The sequence below is a fragment of the Arvicanthis niloticus genome, chromosome 15, assembly GCF_011762505.2.
Source record: "Arvicanthis niloticus isolate mArvNil1 chromosome 15, mArvNil1.pat.X, whole genome shotgun sequence".
NCBI classification, from domain to species: domain Eukaryota; kingdom Metazoa; phylum Chordata; class Mammalia; order Rodentia; family Muridae; genus Arvicanthis; species Arvicanthis niloticus.
Window position 1 is genome coordinate 64974294 of NC_047672.1, and position 21558 is coordinate 64995851.

At 34.7% G+C, this 21558-nt stretch overlaps 1 protein-coding gene across 3 annotated transcripts in view; it reads left to right on the top strand.

Moving 5' to 3' along the window:
- The window catches only part of Sema3a (semaphorin 3A), a 447300-nt gene that overhangs the window by 126910 nt on the left and 298832 nt on the right, over positions 1 to 21558 (top strand). Inside the window, exon 1 of one of the 3 annotated variants that reach the window (XM_034519468.2) lies at positions 14302 to 14438. The exons of the other annotated variants lie outside the window; for them this stretch is intronic. The gene's annotated coding sequence lies outside the window, so the exon portion shown is untranslated. Of the gene's footprint in view, positions 1 to 14301; positions 14439 to 21558 lie in introns of those variants that run through there. 3 annotated transcript variants of the gene reach the window in all.

A 21558-nucleotide genomic window follows, 5' to 3' on the forward strand; every position in this document is an offset into this window, starting at 1 on the left:
GCCTCATTTCCTATCAAGTATAGCTGGCTCTCAGGCAGATTCCTGTTTTGTTCTTTGCTTCACTATTCCTTTGCCTACCACTAGCAGGGCACACGCAGGTCACATAGACCTCACTTTCTCTTGGTACTTGCCAGCTGTGCAATGAAATACCAAGGTCTGAGACTTTACAAACAGCAGCAGTGGCGGCAGCAACATCTGGACCTGTGAAACTTTTATCTTGGCTGCTTTCCTTCCTTGCTTTGTGACTTCCAGGAACCTGTGAAATGCCCATTCATACACAATGATCTCAACCCATATATGGAAATCAGATTCTTCTGGTACATGAACAATGCTTATTTAGGAAAGTATAAAACCACAAACTGGTAGTGATAAAGAACACACTCGATGCACTGAGCAGATGAAATCATGAAAATGTAACTCAAAGTGGAAGCAAATTTTAAACAAGCAGCCTAACAACAGTCACTTGAGTTTTGTTTGAAATTTGTATTACAAAATTGTGGGTTCAGGTTGAAGCAGAAACTGAGCAGACTTCATCATCAAATGTAAGGCACTCCTGTCAGAGAATATTTAGCTTGTTTCAAGCTAAATATTGACTAGTTGAAATTCTATTCTATAAATTTCTATGGAGGTCATGACTTTTGTAAACTAGGGAAAAAAGAATAGAAAAACTAAATATAGAAGTAACCATGTATGCATCTGCTCTCTCTTCTCATTCTGTGCTGTATGTAGCCGTTCGTTCATGTCTTGATGTCTTGGCAAACCACCCTCCAATGTGAATATAAAGGATATATAGGTGAGACATGTCCCATTACTATACATTTTCATCTTCAGTGACAATAAAAATATGTTGTCATATGTCAAATTATAAAAGACAGATTATCACAATGTCTAACATGCTATTCTTGCAAGAAATAGAAAAAAATAACATGGGACTGATAATAGTTGAAATCATCTTAGATGGCTATCTAAGTATGTAAAAACATAATCCAAGTTCTTATTACCATATAGCTTAAACCATAGGAGAGAGAAAAGAAGAAAGACAATATAACCATGAAAGATGAGTTTCAGGTAATAATGCAAAAAAATTATAATAAATACCTTTCAACACCCAAATGAAAAAAATCCATGTCTCATTTTAATTTATTCCTTGTTTTGATGTTTCAAAATTATCAACTAGAATATTTTCATAAGCTTTAATCTATTTTTGAAAATACATATCTCTTCCAACTTAAGTGTGTATGATTTTAATTTTGAAAAACATACCATCATGAGTTTTTAAATATTGTCAAAACTAATCTTTATGATACATTTACAGTTTTATAATATTCTCTTTCAGATATAAAAATATTGTCACCCTTACTTTTAAATTCTAATAAAAACTATGAAAACTACTTAAATCATGTAATAATATTTAGGATTATATTATATTTATTTTTAAAATATTTTAATGAAACTATTACAAAAAAGTAATGAGCTATATATGCATGAGATTAACTATGTATCATTATCTCTGACTATTATGAAACAGTGATGTAGTAAAACACTTTGACCATAACTCCTATTTCTCATATTTTATTTGAGTTACTCTTTATGGATGCTTGTTTTCTATAGGATTGGGGTAAGAAGATCAAATATATTCTATTGACTACTAGGATTGTCCCCAAGTCAATATTGAAATATTCATATGTTGAGAATCATTTATTAATCCAGTAGTAGCAATCCCAGAATTTTCCTGAGAAATAAAAAAATGGAGTGCAGTATAAATTTTTTTCAAGACCATGTTCTACTTTTATATACAAATAAAATAGCTAGCAGATAACTTGACCCACTTTGGGGAGTAAATTATACTAAGTTTTACTAAAATATGTTGTATATCATTGATATTTAATGATTCTTAATCATAACTTTTGCAAGCATTTGATGAACAGACCTTTGTCCCTATGTTAGTTCCTCCTGGTTTTTGTTTTGTTTTGTTTTGTTTTGTTTTGTTTTGTTTTGTGATGTTCTTACAAGACTCCTTATGCTCCTGGGAGTATCCATCGTGCTATGACCAAATGTATCCTCTGACTATAATTCCTTTTACACCTTTTACAACTGAGCCTCTCATAAAAATTATAAAATGTCTTACAGTTTCATTGACATGTGTTCTTATGTTTCAAAAATTACATGCAATTTAAGATTTCATTTTCCCCAAGCCTTCATACAAATGTAACCTCTTCCTAAATGATCCTCAGAATTCTTTGACACCTCTCCCTCCCTTTACTTCCTCTCATTTTGGCAGGTACACTCTGGTGTTTTTAGTGATCTGATTTAAACTCAACTGAGGATCTATGAATTATTCACAGAATTATTGACTTGGAATTATTTACTCGGTTGTCTATGCCATCTCTGTTGTCCCAGCCAGTCATTTGCAATATGTTCACTATATCAGATTCTTATCCCCAAGTTTCTGTTGCTATGATTTAGTATCCTGACAGAAAAGAAACACAGGAATCAAAGGGATTGGGAGGATTACAGTTACTCAGAGGATACAGTCTGTCATGACTGGGAAGGCATAGCATCAAGAACGTGTGTCAGCCAGCCATTCAGGAAGCTGGTGGACCACATTTCACACAGAGAGAGAAAAGAGAGAAAGAAGAAGCAGGGAGCAGGCTAGAATCCCAAAGGCCACCCCTAGTGATGTATTTCTCCAGTAAGACTGCCTGTAACTAAAGATTACATAACCTTCCCAAGGAGTGCCACAAGCCAGGAACCAAGAGTTCAAACACATGGGAACATTGTTTACTCAAAACAAATTTATCTTTCCCTCTTTTGCCTTTTTTTTCTTACAACTATTGGACATTTCTTTTGTGTCTGAAGCTTCTCTAGGGCATGTTAAATGCATCTATCAATAGTGCTTATTTATGGTTAACAAAGTCCCTAATTGTGGTACAAATCAAAGTTTGGAATTGTAAAGATGATGACAGTAGATATTTGTTTACACATGCTGCCAATAAAAATTAACTACCCTCTTCGTTTCCATCCTATTCTCTCATTACTGGTTTTATAATTAATATTCCCAATGATTATACTTGTTATTTTATTCTTTATAGTTTAAGATACATTTATAAACACAAAAAGAATTATATGCAACTAATAAAAACACACTACTTAAAGATAAATGAAGCGTCTACAACGATTTAATTCATAAACTCAAAACTGTAATACATCAACTATCATCCTAATACATTAGAAAACGTTATAATTGTCTTTGTGCTTTATTTATTTTCTGGTAAATGCATGTATGGTGCCATTAATCCTAGTTTGCATTTTATCTCATGGTTACATTCCTAAATAGAAAGACAAAGAGTCTGAAGGATTGTCCATTCATCACACAGACAGTTTTCACTAGCTGCTATCCTATATTGAAGCTTTTTCCATTTGCATGCTTTTAGCCTTGAAATGTGTGATTAAATGGCACATTTTTGTGTCTGAGCTAACAGTGGTAAAGTTATAAAACTGGATTTTATTCAAATTAATGATACTTGGAGAAATTAAATGCATATATCTTCATGCCTATAGTAATATCAGAGGTACTTCATCTAAGGATCTGAGAATTATCTAATATGTAAGACTAGAGAATACTTAGCACGCTCGCCTGCTTTCTGTTATCAATTGCACTTCCCACTGATGCTAATTTGACTCTGTGAAAGGATTCAAATATAATTCCGTCTATACATGGAGGCTTTCATTTTTCTTCTCATTACTGATTTTCTTTCTCCACCCTTCTTCTTCTTCTTCTTCTTCTTCTTCTTCTTCTTCTTCTTCTTCTTATTCTTCTTCTCTTTTTAAGGTTTTTCTTTCTAGCCCCTTCTGAATGAAGTATTTCCAGACTATTCCAATTAAAGTTTGCCACCTCTTTACTGTTAGAGAATATGCAAAGATATCTCTGAAAATCTACTTTTAGATATTTTAGTTTAAAAGTCATTTTAGTATTCTCTCATATATATGTTTTAGCTTACTAAAAATATTACAAATCTCATTAAAAGGAGAGATGCAGTGTAGTAATTTTATATATTCCAGAATATAGTTTCTGAACTAGTTCCAATATATGTATAACATAAATTTACGTCACAAAAGCTTAAATGCAGTGTGAATCAGCTTATACCACTCCTCTACTCAAAGCCTGCTAATTATTTTAAATGCTCATAAATATTCATAAAGCAGAATTTTAATTAAATAAATATATTAGTAAAGTCTTGACCAATATCTCTTACTATATACCCCTTTTGTAATAAGACATTTTACAAAATTAAGTAAATCACTGGAGCTGGAGAGATGGCTTGATGTTTAAAATGTTGCTGCTCCAGCATTAGGACCAGAATTTGTATCCAAGCACCAATGTTGACATGATCATAACATGTAACTCCAGCTTCAAGAAATCTAATGTTATATATACACACTATGGTTTGCCCTTGAGAACTTACTCGAATCATTAAAAAGTGAAATAACTTAAAAGCAAATAGTTTGAGAAAGGTTTACAATGTTTCATGCTGGAAATACAGAATTTGTATTTCTATACCATGTATAGAATTTAAACACTAACTAGTATACTGTAAATAAAAATTAGGGCAGGGCAGTGGTGGCGCAGGCCTTTAATCCCAGCACTTGGGAGGCAGAGGCAGGTGGATTTCTAAGTTCGAGGCCAGCCTGGTCTACAGAGTGAGTTCCAGGACAGCCAAGGCTATACAGAGAAACCCTGTCTTGAAAAAACAAAAAAAAAAAACAAACAAAAAAAAAATTAGGACTCTGAGTATCTTTGCATATACAAGCAGTACATTCCCTTTGACTATAGTGAAGGCTGTGTGGTTGTCTGATTGATCTGCCAATTTAAACAAGAAACAAGAAACTCTAACCGTTCACCTTCATCTCTTTTTTCGGAAATATTTTTTCAAAATAATTACTCTTTTAAAATTATGTAACTATTGAAAAATATAAGTGGAATATGTTGATTATTCACTACTCTGTTCAACGTCATCCAAAAGCATGTCTAAGTAGCTTTCACTGCACTGCTTTTCTCTTCTCTGATCTAATCAATAGATGGTGCCTGGCATAGGGAACTCCAGGCTTATGTGGTGCTTTTCCCTTTCTAGTTTCTTCCTCAGAGGAGATCTTCAGGAACAGCGATGCTGCTCATTTAGATTAAGAGAGTGACACATGTCACTCACTTTCTTCCTGTACTGTGCTTTATTGTAATCTATCTCCTCTTCTTAGAGAATGAGTTCTGAAAGTGCAGGTAATGGTGATGCTAGATGGAGAATAGATATGCGCATAGAGTAGTATACTGTTATAAATCCATAATCTGTTCTACAAACACAAGTGAATATAAATTATTGTGCACATAGCGTTTGTTGAGATATTTGTTTCTATACTCATTTGGTATGAATCTCTTTATTCTATTCAGATAAAGTTATTTGACAAAAGATTTTTGTGGCTTCAAAACTTTCAGTCTTTCTATTTTATTACACAGACAGTCATTATATCAATCAATAAATGGTGATTATTAAAAGAGTCACAGTTTTTGATTGACAGTTATATATTCAGATTAATTGTTTAATTTTTATATATCCTCATTCATATTTTCTGATCTTTTAAATTAAGCATATTTTGATATGTAGTTTTTTTTTAACTAAAGAGTAATTTTAATACACTTAATAAATAAACCGGTGAGATGGCTCAGCTGGTAAATGCCTAATGACTGGACTTTGATCTCCACATAGTAGAAAAGATCAAACTCCCACAAGTTGTACTCTGACCTCCAAAAATGTAACATGCAGATGCACATTGACACATATACACCTACACATATACACACAAATAAATAGATTGATGTCATTTATTTATTAATGAGACCTCATATTATACTTTAGTTAAAGAGATAAACTATTTTGAATTTTCTTGTTAATAATCAAAAGAATTTTACATTTTGTTATATAAAATTCTCATCTGATAAAAGAGGATTTCATATATATATATCAGCCAAACAGCATCATTTACTTCCTTTCAGCCATATGTACTTGTCTCTTTGTTCTGTAGCACTTCCATTTTTCTTCCTTCATTAGAGCTGGCAGATTAGTATAAGGGTTTGAATTCCACAGTCAATTCATCACTAACTTTATATCCATGACCAATGTCAAATGTGAGCTCAAAGCTATAATCTGTTAATCTTCCTTGTTTACTATCTCCTGTACTAATGCACACAACTTGATTGAAAACACAAGTTGATTTCCGTTACCCTGTAATGCTTGTTCATCTGAGAAATTAAACTATGGACATACCCACATAGCAAAGTCAGACTGTTATAGCTCAACCATATTTGAAATGTCTTCATTGTCCTGTAATTTTAAAAAAATATTTGGCTCTTAGTGCTAGGAACATAAGTTGGGTTATCATAATGATAAGCTATGGCTCTTCAAATAATTTTATTTACACATTTGAATATGGTGTTGATTCTCCACTTACTAAAATGTGCCAGAGTTCATGTATAATACTTTTTAAACATACTATCTTTTAAGACACATTTTAAAACATAAATTGAATTACTTTCTGAAAGAGAATAAACAGACATACATGATTTTCAAGGCACATTGTAAATATTTTTGACCTAACATTTGACATAAATACTTTTATTGTGCAGATGTCCTATAACAAAGAAAAGATCGTGGGATATTGCTTTTTGTCTACTGTAATACCAAATAAATTAAATGTTAAATTAAAAACTAAAATCCTTCGTCTGTATTGCATAAACTGAAATGATGATAATCAACCATGATGCATGACTAAGGTTCACATCTGTCCGTAAGGTTCATGAAGAAATATCATCAGAGGCTAAGCTCCCTATTTGTTTAGAGACCTACAGTTCACTGTTGGAATGGATTTTTGCTTAGGAATTGGTTTAAAAGTAAAGAAGTCATATGTACCTATTTATCTATCTATCTGTCTGTCTGTCTGTCTGTCTGTCTATTTATTTTCTGCACAAATCTTCTTATATATTTATTTTTTATTTACATGATTTAGAGACCCTCTTGTGAAGGTCTACTTAGAAAACTATGTGATTTCTCTTCATCACTCAAATATTTCTTTCATTTTTGTTGGTTATTTATTTATATTTCAAATGTTATCCCACTTCCCAGCTTCTGCTTTACAAATCCCCTTTCACTCCCACTCCCTCTGCCTCTATGAGGGTGATTCCCCCAACTGCCCAGACACTCCTGCCTCCGTGTCCTAGCATTTCCCTACTCTGGGGCATCAAGCCTCCACAGGACCAAAGGACTGCTGTCCCAGTGAGAACAGATAAGGGAATTTTCTGCTACATATCCAGCTGAAGCCACAGGTCTCCCAATATATACTCTGGTTGGTGGTTTAGTCCCTTGGAGCTTTGGGTTGTCTGGTTGGTTGATACTGTTGTTCTTCTTATGGGGCTGCAAATGCCTTCAGCTCCTCAGTCCTTGCCCTAACTTCTCCATTGGGGTCCCCACACTCAGCCTGATGTTTGGCTCCACACATCAGCTTCTGTATTGGTCAGGCTCTAGCACAGCCTGTCAGGAGACAGCTGTACCAGGCTCCTGTCAGTAAGTGCTTCTTGGATCAACAATAGTGTCTGGATTTGGTGTCTGCAGATGGGATGGCTCCCTATGTGGGAAAGTCTCTGAATAGCCTTTCTTTCAGTCTCTGCTGCACTAAAAGGGAATATTGCTTTCACTCTGATTTAGCTGAAGGAGGGCTATCTGTCTTTGTTGACATGTTTGGTAGTGTCGTGGTTAGTGCCATAGACCAACAGGCTTGTAAAAGAAAAGACACTTCCATCAGATGGGCCAGTAGGCAAATCTATGGGGTGCTTTCTTGAATGACTGCTCTGAAAGGATCTAGGCTGTTATAGACTGTGCCACCCCTGGGCAGCTGGGATATGTAAGAAAACCACATGTAGCAGTTGAGCAAACCAGTGGAGGCAAACCAGTAAGCAGTCTACCTCCACAGCTTATGTACCAGTTCTTGTCTCCAGCATCTTACTGGACTGTGAACAGGAATTGAAAGCCAAATAAACCCCTTACTCCCCAAGTGGCATTGGGTCAAGATGTTTTATCATAATAGATAACTATGTAGAAGGGTATCTTTCAAGATCATAAAATAAATATTCTTAGCTTGTTGCTAATAGTGAGCATTGAGAAACATTTATAATACCCAATATGTTGATGAGATATGTCATAATCTTTAGGGGAACCTGGCAAATAATATAGTATTTTCTCAAAGCATAAAGATCAAGGTCTTTGTCATATTCCAGAGGTTATGCAGTAAGAGGAATATGGTGTAAAGGATTCCATCTAGGCAGTGAGGGCATCACCAATACTTAGAATTATATCCTGGCAGCCTAAGCATACCCATTACAGAATTATCCACAACAGCCAAGATATAGAAACCTGAGTATGTTTGCCAGCAAGTGGATAAAAAAGACATGTCACATGCAACATAGCAATCGTGTTCAGATTTAAGAAAATAAGCAACATTTACTTGTGACAACATGGGTAAAGCCGGCAAGCACTATGCTAAGTGGAAAATCTATTCCTATGAGAGATTATTCGTCCTCGGCAAACTCATGGAGCAAATGCTGCTGATTCTTGCCAGGAGTGTAGAGGGGTGTGTATTGCTTTTGAACAACCATAAAATTTCAGCTCTGCTAGGTGAAAAAAATTCTGGAGGTCTGCTGTGCAGCACAGTGCCCAGAGCCAACCACAGCATTGTAGGATAAAAGATCTCCCTTTTTATGTTTCTACCACAAAACAAATAACAGCCTTTATGGCTATGAAAAGAAGCAAAGGAGGCTTTGGGAAGTATTAGATAGATATACCTACTATGGTTATTGTAGTGATGCTATCAAGAATGTTTGTATGAAATTGTGCAAATTAAATGTGTGTATCCTTTATATACCAACTATGCTTCAATAAAGCTGTTATAAACAAACAAACAAACAACAAAAAGAATTATGTCCCGGTGCTGCTCATGAAATGCAAGGTCCTTTAAAAAGATGAAATTTCAGGACAAACTGGTCTTTCTGGAAAGACTAGCTGCTCGGACATGGTGCACAGATGTCCATCCTTTGCTGCAATGCATAGTTATGCATATCTCTTGCTTTTTATTCAAACACTGTTTTCATACCAGGATTCATGAAGTCAGACATGGGTTGTCTCAGGATCTCTTTGCCCCTTTTCCCAACATGGCCACATTGAATGAATCTTCTTTTTCAGCTTTTCACTGCTTAAAAACATAGCAATAGCTTATAGTGAGTCTAAATGTGACTAATCTGATTTCCTCTTTTTGTTAAATTGCCAAAATAAGTTTTATCATTTTTCAAATAGAATATTCCCTTGAATGCATTCAAAATGGGTGTTGAGGAAGATAACCGAGAAGTAATGATCTCTTCCCCACAGTTATTTTGACAGTATTAAGTCATGTAATTCTAACTGGTAGAGAGTACTGAGACATTCATTTTACAGGTGACTAAATTAATGTCATACAACTAGTAAGTTTGGAGTATGCCGTTAAAGGTGGAATAAAGTTTCTTATCATCAACCATACTTGTTTGTTGTTGATTTTATGTAATTTGCCACTATATGTCTTTTTTTTTCATTTTTTATTGGATATTTTATTTACACTTAAGATGCCATTCCCTTTCCCCATCCCCCCCTTAAGGAACCCCTATCCCATTACCCCTTTTCATTTTTGCACTTATACATTTTATAAAAATATTAATCAAAGGCTTTATAAGTTTGGTGATGCTCAATCAGAGGTGTAACCCACTACCCAACCTTGATATATCAACTATCTTTGACTGGTGGAGATACATGAACATCTGCCTCCCTGTCTCCCCCCTCCTTCTCTCTCTCATTACCTAGCTTCTCCTCTCCTTCTTCTTCTCCTCTCCTCCTTCTCCTCCTCTCCTTACTCCTTCTCTTCCTCTCGGTACTCCTCCCACCTTAGCTCCTCCTACATATCACCCTTCCTGCTAAAATAAAACATACAATTAGAGCATAATTATGCCAATTTGTACCAGTGAGGTACAAGATAGTCCTAATACCCAGTCCATCATTTTGTTGACTAACCAGAACCTCTGTCATCTATCCTAACTAAAACGCTTAGTTCTGAACCTGGCTTTTTCCTTGGCTTTAGAATGAATGTCAGCTGAAGACCATCCACTCAAATCTTTTCTCTCAAGATAAATAACCAGGATTGGCTATGAGGCTATACGTTTTCAAAACCATCAGAAATCCAGAATGACTGAGTTAACTATAATTGTGGGAAGCACAAAGCATAGCTTCTGAAACTTAGCCAATTTATAGAGACCTCTGAAAACCTGGACACTCCCTCTACTACAAAACATTGGAGCATCTGTTCTTCCGCCTTCTGGCCCAGGATCATCTGACAGACCTTAGTGATGCAGAATTATTAAGGGCTGATTACTCTGTCTAGGCAGATATAATCAGTCAACTATTCTGCAAGTGTGTCCTTTTCTGGACAGTAATGTGTCTGTAGATGGAAAGAGGCAATTCTTGTCTAGTGGCTGTCTCACCACAACTGGAGTAACTCCAAAGATGCTCGTGACAAACATTTCTGTATTAATGTTCATTTTGATAAGAGACCTGTCTGCTCCTGACAGCTTCCTGTATTGAATTCTAAGAAGAAATTGAGCACTATATGTCTTTTAACTGGATACCTTAATTCATTTCAGTATTTAAAATATAATTATGGATATATAAGTTCTTACTTGTAGTTATTTTGTAACTTATTTTTCTAGCTCAATTATAGCTCATTTCTTTTTTCTTCTCTTAAGAGTCTTCCCTGTGGTTAGTGATTTATCCTCGCAATGTGTTTTGATTCCTATCTGATTATTTAGGTTTGTTGTTTCTAAATTTTTGCTTTATGCTTACCATAAAGCTTAGAAAAATTTATTTTATCATAACTAGCTGCCTTGAAGTGATTGCAAATTGGTATGACCACAAAGAAAGTAAATCTAAACATAACCCATTATTCAAAATTATGCTAAAAAATGTGAGTATCTCTCAGCATTCCTGCCCACACTATACATTTTTTTCAATCCTGTCTTTCTATGGTGTTTTTTTCTTGGATATATTGTAATGATTACTTTAATTTATTTAAGTTTTCACACTAACGTAAGAAATTCCTCACATACTGTATTTATAGTACAGCATTCTAAGTCTCTGCGTAGACACAGCAATGGCTTTCAAAGAGGTATCTCTACATCCCATGGTCTCTGAGGAAGGAACTGTGTAGGATATACTCACCCTTAGATGTCTTACATGTTTATGATGAATGAAGAAATGTGGAGTATGGATAAAAACGTATTTGTGTAACTCTCTGGTATTAAAGCTGTGGCAGCATGTAAAAGCAGACATTCGTGAAACTTGAGTGGTAAACTTACCACTGGTAAGAAGAAATAGCTAGAGCTTCAAGCCCACATGAGATTTCTAGAAGGATAAGCACAAACAAACTGGACTAAAATTCCTTCAGTGTTTTACCAATACATATAGCATACATGTTTAGAAAACTTTTGGTCAAGATATTGTCATTCTTATTGACCAGTTAGGAAGCAAGGCTCATGAATTCTCAGGTGGAGAATTTGAAGCCACTGTCTTAAACAAGCTTAATGGGCTTTCAGAAGACAGAGAAAAGTCTCAGTATTCAAACAGAAAAGAAATACCATGATGGAAGCAATTTTAAAAAATAAAAATCAAATCTTTGAGGGGGATAACTCACTAAATGAAATGAACACTGATATGTGGGATTTCAATAGCAGAATAGATCACATAGAGGAGTCAATGTGTGATCTTGAAAATTGGGTATTTGAAAATACATAGCTGGTAGAAAAGAATGTTAAGCAAATAAAGAGTAATAAAGAAATGCATTAGGGAATTTGGATGATGATTATATATGAATATTGTATCTCAAGGGACCTGAGAATGCTGAGAAAATAAAAGTCTCATCCAAAGAAGTAGCAACAGAAAACCCCACAGTATGAGGCTGCAAATACCCAAGAATAGAAATGTCAAAGATCACCAGCCAGATTTAATCCCTAAAACATCCTATAATCAAACTCTCAAAGATAGAAGATAAAGAGATCATAGACAGGAAGAAAACGGAACAAAATAGACACAGCCAAAATAAGTCTCCTCACAGAAAATTTCACAGAAGGAACCAGGAAAGAGCAAGAGGGAATGACAAAAATTTTTCATGGTACTCAAAGGACAATCTTCTATCAGAAATACGGTATTGTAGCCCAGAGAGAAACTGTTGCAATGAAGGACACAAAAGCAGATGCTGAGCTAAGTAAAAACTGAGAGAACTTGTCCTTGTTGAACTACAAGAAAGGCTAAAAGGCAGTCTTCAAACTGATAACAGGAGATGAGACTGAGAAGAAAAGCTTGGAGGATAAAGAATCAAGACAAGAGTAACTGTGCTTAAAAGTTGTAAATGTCTGACACAGTTATATCTTTATTATAAAACCTAATACCTGAAAGTAATAAAAGTAAATATGTGAATATCAAGACTGGACAATATAGAGAGATGTGAAGCAGAAGAACCAACTATATGTGGTGGTGACAGTTACAGAATAGTTACAAGTAAGTGGGGTTTTATTCTTTGTCTATGATCAGGTTAAGATGCCATAATTTCAAATGGCTCCTTATGATCAAGCATTTACTTCTTACAAACATCCTGATAAATAGCAGTGAAAGTTTTAATAAGCAAGTGAATTCTAAACACTAAGTTATAAGTATGGCCAGAGTTTTCAATGATTTCCCTTTTTAAACCGAGTTTCAAAGATATTTCCAAGAGATTTGTGTTTATCAATTTGGTTTTGACATTTAGAAGCTAAGAAAATTATGGAGCCTAAGAAAAACATACCTACTTTGTCTTCAAATGCATATGTTTTCATTTAATATTTTAAAAGAAGCAATTTCATGTTAAGTACTTAAGAAATGATTATTGCTTATTCATTTCAATTTTTTAAAAAAGGACAGAGGTTCTAATATGACCTAAAATGGATTCAATGACGACTTCTTTGAAAATTGTCCTATTTATCTAATCACTCATATACTTTTACTACAATAAAACTGCTATTAATATTTCTTGACTATTTGAATTTTTAAAAAGCAAAAACATTTTCTAAGTCCCATTTATCTTCAAGTTTATTTAGAAATTTGATGTATTCAATACAATTTTGTAGTGAATGTTTTCTGTGAATGCTGAGGTGTTTACATTTTGATGAGTTCATCCTAAGAATGCTCTCCACAAGAGAACAGTTATTTCAGCTAAATAATTTATTGGCAACTCAGCAACCATAATAGCTGATGAAATATGTTGAGACAGGGGGTAGTGAAGTATAGTGAATGTGAAATGTACTGCAAATATTAGAATAGAAAGAGCACACACCAAGACAAGTCAGAATACCCATTAAATCAATACATTTAGTTAATTTTCACTTTTCAAACTGAGAAAAAAATGTATTGTTTAGGTTTTTAAAAAAAACATGACTATCTCACAGGAATTAAACCTAAAATGTTGAAAAAATAAAAAGGAAGAAAGAGCACTAGCCTGTCAGTCTCCACAGAGTGCTGGGTGCTATAACTAATACACAGAAGGTGACAGAGATCTCAGCCACTGATCTACAACTTCCTGGGTAACTATCATCTAGTTAATTTTCTAGACACAGTGCTTCCGTCTATAAAACAGGAAGGCAAAGGCAAGAAATCCAAACAGAAAAGTAAAATAACTTTCATAGGTTTATAGTATAAGCAATCACCACAGTGACCCAGTTTTATTTTGTCTTTTTTTTTTTTTTTTCTCTCTCTCTCTCTTCCAAGTAAACTATATGTTACTCCAGAAAGTTTTGTACAAAAGTCCCTTAAGGCTACTATGGCTAATGCTTCTTTGGGACAAACATAGCCTCAGGGATGCAGGATTGTCAGGTTCCCTACACTGAATTTCACATTAATATGGAGAAATGTCCTATTAGGATTGAGGGGACCAGCTAGCGGAAGAATTTCCTATGTGTGAAAAGAAATGTTTTTGCTGGTATCACGAGCCGTGTGCTGGGCGCACTGTTTATTTGGAGCCCGCTATGTGTGAAAGCTTCACCTTTTCCATTTTTAGAAAATGTGAGGCGGCAAAAAGGGTTTTGACACAGTGCAGATCCTGTATTTAATCACCTCGATTGAGGGCATCTGACCGCCACTCCCTGAGCTTTTTATATTTGGACACTGGCCGTTTAGGAGAAAATACCCGATTCTAGTTTTAAAACATAAATATGATCCTGGAAGATTAAAAATCTCAGCTTTGTAAAGTCTTCAGCAAGTAATAGGAATGAAGATTCACAGAAGCAACTAATGGTAACTCCTCTCTCTCTCTCTCTCTCTCTCTCTCTCTCTCTCTCTCTCTCTCTCTCTCTCTCTCTCTCTCTCTCTCTGTCTTTCTTCTCTGATTATAACTTACTATATGGACCTAGACCATCTCTATCATATTGCTAATTACTTGGTAGGAGAGTAGTGTACTTGTGAGATTCAAATCAAAGGGCTGTTTTGTTCCGCTGTAAGTTACAGGTTTATTTTGCATGCAATAATTTTATGTATTGTGAGGTAAGTGCTCTGCTTGTTTCATGGTTTTACATGTTTTAGTTTTGCACTATTTTAATTTAGAAATGTTAACTGATTTGTTTCTAAAATTTGTTTCTAATGTCTTTATATAAGCTGGGGTAAATATAAATTAAAATACTTAGATTCAAATTTGATCAATTTCATCTCAGTAAGAAAAAATAGGAGATAAAAATGGAGCACTCAATTTTACAACTGCTAAATAAATTTTTAAAAGGTGGGACAAAAGTTTAAAGATTAGTTTTTTTTTATTTAATGCAGGTGTTTATGTTAAATGCTTAAATTGTAGAATCAATTAATAATTAAAAGTCTATAATATCAAAATACTATAAGATGTAATACACAAATTTGAATCTATTAAAATAAGTCATTATAAAAGGCTTAATGATAGAATTTCTAAATAATGTCATAAAGATAATACAGTTATTACAATTATACCATTTGTAATAATAATTATTGCTGATAGTCTTTTTTTATACTATTTTTATACTATTCACTAAAAATTACTATGTACTGTGGCATTTATAAGAGGAATAAATGAGAGATTTAGTCACTAAAATTTTATGTGTACTATTTTATGTGTACTAAGAATTGGTTAAACTATTATGTGTCTAGTCCATAAAGAAATGATCTTGGTAATTTTTTTTATTCTTCATATTGTGGTTTTATAGTTTAATAATTCTGTTAATTACTTTTTATTCATTTTCATATTAAATTATAATTTCATTATTTCCCTTTATTTTCATCCATCTAAATGCTACCATATAGATCTTCTGGCTCTCAAATTTATAGCAACATTTTCTTATTATTATGTATTTATAATTGTATATATAGTCATATTCCCAAATACATGAACACAAACTTTTCAGTCTATCTATTGTTATTTTATCTATGTTTTCAGGGCTAACCATTTTGTATTCAATAGCCAGTTGGTATGCTCTTCCATGTGGATGCCCCCCCCCCCAAATTCTCATTGCTTGGTTCCCTGTGTTCCTTATATAGGGTTGAGGCCCCGTGGTCATTCTAACCTCTTTGCCACAGCTATCTTCTATTTATAAACCTTACCTTAAAGTAAGAATGTTGTTGAGTATGTCATCCATAGAGACATAGAATTTCTGGAATTCTCCGAGCTTGTGGTCTCCATTTCATGGGGTTTGTGCCTAGATTCAGATGTCATTTATAAAAACAAAGATGTCAAAAGGAAAAGTCAACCGATAACACTTGCTACCCTTTTCCTTAAGTCACACATGCTTATGCATTGTACCAGTTCACCCCCCCCAACCCCCACCCCACCTGACCTCTAAACTCCTTGGGGCCTCCAGCCTATCCTTAGTCATCATCTCTGATTGAACACAGACCCGGCAGTCCTCAGCTGTATATGTGTTGGGAACCTCATATCAGCTGGTGTATGCTGCCTTTTTGGTGGTCCAGTGTTTGAGAGGTCTTGGGGATCCAGATTAATTGAGACCGCTGATCTTCGTACAGGGTCACCTTCCTCCTCAACTTCTTTCAGCCTTTCCCTAATTCACCCACAGGGGTCAGCAGCTTCTGTCCATTGGTGGAGTGCAAGTATTTGCATCTGACTTTCAGCTGCTTGTTGGGTCTTTCGGAGGGCAGTCATGATAGGTCCCTTTTTGTGAGCATTCCATAGCCTCAGTAATAGTGTCAGGTCTTGGGACCTCCTCTTGAGATGGATCCCACTTTGGGCCTGTCTTTGGACCTTCTTTTCCTCAGGCTCCATTTCCATCCCTTTAGTTCTTTCAAACAGGAACAAATATAGGTCAGAGTTTTGACTGTGAAATGGCAACCTCCTCCCTCATGTCATACCCTGTCTTCCTGCTGGTGGTGGGCTTTGTAAGTTCCCTCTCTCTACTGTCGGGCATTTCATTTAAGGTCCCTCCCATTGAGTCTTGAGAGTCTCTGATGTCTTCTGGAGAGTCCCCCCAACCTCCTACCTTCCTAGGTTGCCTGTTTCCATTCTTTCTGCTGACCCTCAGGGCTTCAGTCTTTTTCCCTCACCTAAAACCAGATCAGGTTTTCCTCTCTCCATCCCCACCCCTATCTAATTTCCCTCCCAGGTCCCTCTTTCTCTCCCTATTTGTGATTGCTTTCTTCTCCCTCCCCAGTGGGACTGAGATGTCCTCACCTGTTGACCTTTATGAGTTCTATGAACTATATCTTGGGTATTCTGTATTTTTATTTTTGGCTAATATTTACTTATTAGTGAGAATATACCATGTATGTACTTTTGGATCTGAATTACCTCACTTAAGATGATATTTTCTAGTTCCATCCATTTGCCTGCACAACTCAGGATGTCCTCCTTCTTAACATCTGAGTAGTATTCCACTGTGTAAATAAACCACATTTTCTATATCCATTCTTATGTCGTGGGACATCTGGGTTGTTTCCAGCTTCTGGCTATCACTAACAAGGCCGCTATGAAGCTCTTTTTCAATGATGTGAAATTGGATTTGGTTAGATTATCTACTCAGAGATGATTGGCTTCCTACTTCAATCCATTAGATAGAACACATAGAAGATTATTTATAGCTAGTAATCAATTATCCTGATAATATTCTCTTCAGCTACTTTGATATTTATCTATTCTTCATAAACTACTATACAGTGCTAGATTTATTATGAGATGAAAGCAAATGTAACCATATTCTTCATTATTATTTTTATTTTTTCTTGAATATTTAAAAAATCTTTTATTTTTCCTTTGTAGTTCTGGGGATTAAATCTCTGGTCTCCTAAATACTAAGCAAGTACTTTACAATTGAGCTGAAACTCCACCCAAAGTGTTTTACTTAGGAAAATATGTGTCAACCCCATTTTTAGCTGCCAGCTCCCTGGAATCCTTGTTAATGTAGACAGCACAAAATGAATCCTGATTAAAGCAGACATTTTTTTTTTTTTTTTTGGCTAGACAAAAAATTGGCTACCATCTCTACATTTTTGTGTCTGTGTCTGTGTGTGTGTGTGTGTGTGTGTGTATTTTAACATCTTTCACTTTGTATGCTTTCTATTGCTTTGATCCATTAGTGAAGTGAAAATAAGTTGCACTATGGTACTGAAAGAAAGAAAGAAAGAAAGAAAGAAAGAAAGAAAGACAGACAAAAGAAAAGAAAGAGAAAAGAAAGGGGAGAAAAAGATGACCTCAACATCTGTGTTCCTAGAAACAATTAAGTTTATATGTTGCACATGTTTTACATTCATCACAGAACAGCTTAGGCTATGTGCCATAACTCTAAAATTTAAAAAAAAAAAAATCAGCCTTAGCCTGAGACACACTAGTCTCCTTGGGGAAGGAAAACCACACGTGGCACACCATGCACTAGCTACTGAAGTTTTTGCTCTATTCAGCAGGAGGCTAGAATCACATGCCATTGTCCAATGTATAGCAAAGAACCATGTGTGAAGATAATGGTGCTTGAAGTTAACCATTGCATAGTGGTGATTTTCTTGCAGTTTGTATGCTCATAATGTTCCCGGGAATGCAAATGATAGATTGCATCAATCAATAGATAGATTAACACTTTATGGCAATTACACTACTATAAACCCACTGAATTCTGATAAGGTGTTATAAACATTAACCTATTAGTTTTGAGTTTAGGATTTGGTTTGGGGAAGAGGTGCTAGAGAGAGAACTGAGCCTTGAAAATTTTAGATAAATAAATGTTCTACAATGATGTATTACATCCTTTACAATATTTGAATTAAAATTATAAACATACATATAAACACTAACTTAATGTTTAACTTACAGATATATTATGTAATGTGTAGATCAAGTTTAAAAAATTCCTATTCCTTTAAACATTTATTCATTTCTTTGTAGTCAAAACTTTCAAAATCCTTTCTTGTGGATTTCTGACATGGACAGTACATTATTGTTTTCTATAATCACCCTTTGTGTAATAGCAAACTAGACCTCTTGCTTCAACACAAATGTAAACTAAGAATGCATTGGTGAACCTCTTCCACCCATATTCGCCCCAGCCTCTGGTGTCCATGATTCCACCCTTAACATTTTTAAGTAGTAGTTTATGGTTTGGTGTACAAATCAGAGTGTGATGCATAAAATAAGGAGCAGGTTTTGAGTGAGCTTAACAAGTCATTATAGGAAATTTGGGTGTAATATCTTTTTAAAAATAAAATTGATTTTTTTTTTTGCCTTTACTCTTGGCAAACATACCCTTTGGAACACAGCATATATTCTAGAACTATTGCAAACTAACTCAAAGATGCCCCTTTGTATCTCCTAAAAACTGAAATTATTACAACAGTAGAGACTTAGATGTTGCCAACTAATATACAAGAAAAATAAAAGTTTAAAGCAAATAAGTTGATAAATGAAAGCCTTAAGATGAAATGTGAAAACCATAGAAGAAACAAGCAGCTTGATTTATCTCCGAGGAAGTACAGGTTAATAGTTGTGTTTTTCACGAACTACTGTCTAGTGCTAGAGTCTTAGTCTTCATTTCTACCATTTTGGCTGTTTACCCTCAGAGTTTAATTGTTTTTATATAGATGCTAATAGAACTCTAGAGTAAGTAAATATTGAGAAGTCTAACAGTTGAGTTTTTAAAATGTAGACCAATGTTAAAAATCAACTTACTACTGAAGAGAGGATCAAAAATTTATAGATAAAATTTCAAAATTAAAAACAGTAAATTACGTTGGAAACCCTCCTTTAGGATATGATGTGCCACAAACATAAAGAAGAACTGATGTTTCAGTTATATATTTAGCTCTAATTAAATACCACATTCAGCATGTTAAAGAGGTAAGAATTTACTGGAATAGATTACACAAATTCTGAAAGAAATAGAGATTCCAGAAGTGTTGAGAATGCTAGACACTCAGGAAATAATAAATGTTGTTTTTTTATATAATTAAAATCATAACAAAGTCTACATAACCCACCTAAGGATCTACAGGTTGCATGAGTTGTGCATTTGAGTCTGTTATTTATATGATGTAGAGATGATAAGATATATTTTTTTTGGTTTTGCTTTTAATGAAGGTGGATAGTTTTTTTTTTCACATAATATACACCAATTACAATTTCCCCTCCTTCTACTCTTCATAGTTCCTCCCTACATCCCTTCTTATATGGATCCATCCCCTTTTTGCTGCTCATTTGAAAACAAACAAAGGTTCTATGAGCTAATAATAAAATACAATAAATAGATTAAATCAAAACTAACACATTGAAATTACACAAAGAAATCAGAAAGAAACAAGCCCAAGAGAAGACAAAAAAAAAAAAAAAAAAACTAGACCCACTTATTCCCACACCCAGAAATTCCATTAAAAACGCTAAACTGGAAGCCACAATATATACACAAAAGACATGCAGGTTGGCAGAGAAAAGAAAAGAAAATACATAAATGAAATATAATAAAAATAATAGGAGTGATTATTAAAGGAAGACGCATGATGTGACATTATGATACAGAATAAAATTGTAGGCCATCATTTTCTGTCGACCATCTACTCTGGCATGCAACCTACTCTTAAAAATAGTTTATTTCAAGCCATGTATTTTGGCTACCAACCTGTTGATATTGTTAAAGACAAGTTTTAACATGATGGAAAGGAATAAAAGTATACCCAGGACAAAAAGGGATAATATAATCAAGCTATATATGCCATTCTTGAAGGTAGACCAAAATAGAAATACTGATCTCAGGCCATGGGTAATTTTATCAGCAGTATCTGCCTCATCAACACTCAGCAGGACTTCCAGAGAAAGTTATTAAATTAACAGGCTGACAAGCCAAGAACGGGTAAGATTCTACACAGTGCCTTACCAACCTAAGACAGGAGTGCATTGCTTTTGATAATGCATATTCCACAATGGGTAAAAAAGGCATTCTTGTCAGAGTGACCTAAGACAGGCTCAGTCTTGTTTATGAAATAAAAAGGGGGGAAGAGCAGAGAGCTTTTGATGTTACTTGGCAAGAATCTGACATGGGCCAAAGACAAGAAAATGGGCTGCTTAGCAGGAATATGGCATTGGCCAAGGACAAAAAAGTGTGCTTCAGGCAGAAATCTGACATTAGGCTAGGACAAAAAAGTAATTTCAGGCAAGAATCTAAATCTTAGGCTAGAACAAGGAAGTAGGCTTCAGGCATAAAAATGACTTTGGGATAAGACAGGGAAGTAGGCTCAGATATTTTGGTTATCTGATAAGCCCTTAGAAACAGTGATCATGGGAGTATTCATGGAACCTTGTTTATTGCCTTGCTTGTTCTTTGACTATTTGTGTTTATTGTCAGGCGTGTTCCTTGACTATTTGTATCTATTGTATTGCTAGTTCCTCAACCTAGAACTGACCTTAATACTTGCATGTAATTAAAATGGTATAAAAGCAAAAGGGAGAAGGGGGATGGGAAAGGGGGTTCTAAGGAGAGGAAATTGGAAAAGAGGATGACATCTTAAATGTAAATAAATAGAATATTCAATAAAAATAAATAGTTTGTTTTCCCAGTGAGACATACTTGGAAGAAACTAAATTTTCATTTTCAAGTGGATATTGATTGGAGACAGCTTCTAGATTAGGATGGGGACAAGTGTCCACTTCTTTCAGCTCTAAGAACTTAAGTGGTGCAAAGTCAAGCAGATCCTTTGTATTCTGCCTCAGTATCTCTGAGTTCATATGAACTTTGGTCTTGTTGATTTAGATGGACTTGTTTTCTTGATATTCTCTATTCCTCCTAGCTGTTACACTCTTTCTTTCTCCTCTCCCACAGGGTTCCCTGACCCCTAAAAGGAGGGTACGATGAAGGCATCCTATTTAGGACTAAGTGTTTCAAACTGTGCACTTGCTAAGTAATGTCTATCT